The 4,386-nt window shown below is 49.6% G+C and overlaps 1 long non-coding RNA gene across 1 annotated transcript; it reads right to left on the bottom strand.

The window, feature by feature from the left end:
* Nucleotides 1-559: 559 nt before the first annotated feature.
* Nucleotides 560-4,386, bottom strand: LOC141947264 (uncharacterized). The gene is made up of 3 exons (XR_012630063.1): nt 4,032-4,386; nt 2,390-2,498; nt 560-631 (listed from the first exon to the last, which is right to left on the bottom strand). It is a non-coding gene; the product is annotated as an uncharacterized LOC141947264 (long non-coding RNA).

Raw genomic sequence — 4,386 nt, 5'->3', positions numbered from 1 at the left:
CTGCAATAAGCAAGATATATCAAATTTGCAGGACTGAAGAGGCTGGGGCCCCAGTACAGACTCTAGATTATGGTTCCTATGCACAGCTCTGTGGCCTGATCCTGTGAAGATCCGTCTACTCAGCCACTCAACCCTTTCTCAAGGGATTAAACTGAGTGAGAAGCTTGTACTCTTGCAAGTAGTCCTTGTTAATGTCACTAGGTTGGGTGACAGTTTTAGTAGTGCATGGCATATTGTTTCTTTGCTCAAAGCCCTTTCCCCTCCATCATTGTTTTTTTCCCTTCATCTTCCTCACACAAATTAAGATGAAACAAAGAAAAAGCATCCCACAAACCAGAGCATAGATGAACTGTGTCCTAGTGCTTCATGGAAGAAAGCAGGAATAAAATCACTGCCTGTTTCTGCTTTCACAACAGCAGTAAATCAGGATGTTCTGTTAAAGGGGCTGTTCATCAGAAGTACTTGTGCCTGCATTTTGTTGCTCTACTCCCTGATTATTTTGGCGTGTGATATAGTGATCAGAAGCAGTGGGCTATCGCTGAAAGCGCCGGCTGCTTACGTGCTGAGATAGCTGTGCTTCAGGAAAGTAACCAATACAGCTTCAACTTCTCTGCATCCCTCCACAGGCATCCTGGGTAAGTGGAAGGAGAGAAGATCTGCATGTCAGGGTCAGAGCAGGCTGGAGGCACCCTCATTGCTACTGCATGGAGCAGGGGTATGCCCGGACTGCCCTCCGCTTCTAAAAGGGGTTACTTCTAGAAGGACCAACTCTGGTACTGCTAACTACCTAACCTCAGCAGCTCCGGTTTGCTGGAGATTTCATGCTCAAGCAGCCAGCCTGCTCTGGTCTCCTTCCTATTCTGGCACCAGTGCTGGAGTGGAGCAGCTTGGAGCTAGCTCAGGGCTGTCCCTGCAGGCTTTGCTGTAGGCAAATCTCACGTGTCACACAGCTGTCAGGGGGCTGAACTCTGATGTAATGCGGGGGAGATTCAGGCCTGTTGCAGATTAACCTCAAATTCCCACATTTCAGTGGCTTCTGCTTGGGTGCAGATGGCAGGATCGGGCCCCGCTGGCCTGGAGGTGCAGAATGACCATTTGAGGATTCAAAAAGGCTCCCAGGTGCCCTCCTGGGTGCGAGGCCTCCCTGCTCCCAGCCACACGTGTGCACTGCACCCACACGCACCTTCACCAGCTGCCTCCAAACCATCCCTCTTTGCACTCGCGGGTTATCACTAACTCCCACGCCGGCCCCGTGGGAGCGAGCCCCGCCGCATCCATCCACCGAAACCCGAGGAGCAGGATGGATTTGGTTTGCAGGCTGTTTCCTCCCACAGGTCCGAAGGTGCCCTGAGGAGCCCTGCGTGTCCCGGGGAGCCCGGCAGGGCAGAGCCCGGCATTAGCAAGGGCCGCTGGTGCCCTCTGTTGTCACAAAAAAATATAGGAGCTGCTGAGAGCACGAGTGGGACATGCCACCCAGGACAGGGTGCAGGGCACCCACCTCTTTGGGCTGCAGGTGCTGGGTCAGGGCTGAGCCCGGCAGCTCCGAGAGAACAGCCCGGACTGACTGCAGTAAGAGCGCAGTGGGTGTAGCTCTGGGTTTGGGTGCCATTGGCACCACATAGGGCAGGAATGGATGCTTCTCTCTCAACTCCTTCATCTCCCAAGGGATCTGTTGCGTCAGCCAGGAGATCTCAGAGCATCCCAGGATATTGTTTCTGCCCTCTTAATTAGTTACAGGGATGCATCTGAAACAGTCCATGGAAATCACTTCCAGGGTTCCCAACTAAATAGTATCTGCAAAAGAATCCACTTTTTCTTTAAGAAAGGAGTGCAGCACTGCGGTGGGTGAGGACTGATGACTCAATACATGCAGTGGCACCGAGTAATCTCTGCTGAGAACAGGGTTCAGCCCCTGCTGCCCAGCTCAGTGAAACCATCAGCTGAAGCTGGTCCCACCATCTGCTGGGTGAGGCCGTGGCAGGGAGAGGACTGACAGACAAATTGCGTTTGAGTTAGGGGCCAAGTCTGAGTCCACCTACTCAGAGAGCAGAGCCTCTTTTTGTCAAAGGTACTGGAATCTCCAAGGCTACAAGGGGGAGAATGTGCCTAGAAAACCCTATCCTAAGTATGTGGCTTATGATTTTCTTATGGTCCTGGCCCAGAGACCCACAGGTCTACAGCCTGTGTCCCCAAAAGATACATCCGACAATCCAGTTTATAGCACAACTTCCCTCCACCCTCTCGAGGCGCAGCATGCCTCGCACCAGCCTCCAAGCAACAGCAGAGCTCCAGGCATCACTCAAGCACAAGGTTTTGGGCTCCATGAAGCTGGGTTGCATCCTCCCACCCCATTCCCAGGTATGGCAGGGAGCTTGCATTCCCTACTCACCTACTAACAGGGGCCCAGCCCTGCTGAACAGGCATCTGTGTGTCTTGGAGAGTCCTCAGGCTCAGACACATTTCAAGGCTTGCAGATGATATGATGATACAGCCATCACCTTAAAATTTAATATATGAAAACAGGGTCTTAACTGGAGTAGACAGATTTGACTCTATTCAGAGCAAAACAGACATCAGTAAGAAGTGGCTGGTTTCTGCCTCCACAGAAACGGTCAGCTGTAATTTGTGTGCACATCACAAGGCAGCACCAGCTAGTTATTATTTTAATACTGATTTATTTAGCGCCTATCACAAAAAACCCCCCTATGGTCTATAAATATTAGTATAATTAAATCTTGACATTAATTGTTAATGAAGATGAAAGAAAAAATAATACCTGGTCAACTCAGTATAAATTTTACTCTTTGTGAGTTATCTCTGGAGAGATGCAATTTCTCTGTGTTTGTTATTAAAAATAGCTGCAACAATTGCAGTCTCTGATTGCTTGTTAACTTCTTGCTAATAACACAGCTCAGGAATTTCAGATGTAGCAATTATGTGCTGTATTTCTGCAGTATGGGAATGGTATTAATGACATACAGCAAATCTCTCCTAAAAATTGCATTGCTTCCTTCAAATTTCACAAACACTCCTGCCTCCAAAGACCTCATCCTGAATATCTGTAGGAATTACAGGCTAAGGAGCAACAGACACAGCTGGGGCAACTCACCAAGCCCTGAGAACAAGTATCAATCAAACACTGGGCAGTGCTGTGCTTTGCAGAGATGACCCTCCCTAGAAGTCAGAGTCTCATCTGAGAGGGCAACTGGACTCAGTTGTTCACCAAACGCATGTTTTTCACACAGGCTGTCTTAAATTCTGCATCATTGCTCGAGCATTCAGTCACAAAGCAGAAATGCAAGGTAATACAGTGATCTGGCCTGTTCTCTGGGTTCTCACCCGACTATCCAGAACAGAGCTTACACTTGCCATGCCAGTTGCTAGACTGGACCCCAGCCTGGCGAGGTGCTCCCTGCAGACGGAGCCTCTCCATGTGGGCAGCACTGCTCGCGGCGGAGGCAAGCGCTGTCAGACTGTACAGCCTACCTTAGGAACTCCTAGATCAGCAGAGTCTTATTTATTTAACAATCCCATTTCCTTTTCCTGAATTTCTGGAGCGAGCTTTGCATGGTTCCATGTTTTTCTCTCTAAAGTACAGCCTACACATGGAAATAAAAACGTTTAGAAAGGGATTGGCCATGCTAATTGGCTGAACACCTCCAGCAGCGCTAAGATGCTCAAGGAGAGGAAAGAGGTGTGGAGCTTCACACCTTCTCCTGTAACCGCAAAGGCAGCCGCTCTCCAGTGCGAGGTATGTTTGCTTGTGTGTTGTCTCCCATGGGTGCCTCTACCAGTCTGTCGATTCCCTGCGGGGCTGCAGGCAGGGGCTGCTTCAGCTCCCAGGCCAGACAGAGCTGCACACACGCAGAGGGATAACGAGGTTCAGGAAAGATCGGTTTCATGACAAACCCCATGTAGGAGCACAGCACGAGCAGTGCTCTGCCCACTGCAGACCACACAGATAAGGCAGAACTCCATGGAGCAGCCCCAATATCATTTAGACCAAGTAAATGCTAATAAATAACAAGTACCTTAATCACATTGTGGAAATGGGGGGCTTGATCTCATATCAAAATCCTTGTGGACACCCCCACACATCTGTGTACACCAGGTAGGACCAGGCAAACTACTACAAGGTTCCTGTTGTGGTGTTACAGTAACATCTTCAGGATGTTTGTGACTTCATCTGGATCCACATCCCCTGAAAGTGCAATGGAAATGTCCCCTCCGAAGGGCTCATCCATTGCAATAATTTACAGAGGGGAGACAACAGAGGAGAGCAAAATCCAGGTTAGACCAGTGCAAAGAAGGACCCAAAGTTGCTCTTTCATGGTCAAGGTTGCTCTTTGTGGTTTGTTTGAACTTTCAGAGTCTGAGGGAGCTGGG

This window comes from Strix uralensis, chromosome 9 (assembly GCF_047716275.1).
Source record: "Strix uralensis isolate ZFMK-TIS-50842 chromosome 9, bStrUra1, whole genome shotgun sequence".
Taxonomy (NCBI): Eukaryota; Metazoa; Chordata; class Aves; order Strigiformes; family Strigidae; genus Strix; species Strix uralensis.
The sequence above is the reverse complement of the archived record's forward strand: the minus strand, read 5'-3'. Positions and strand labels throughout refer to the sequence as shown.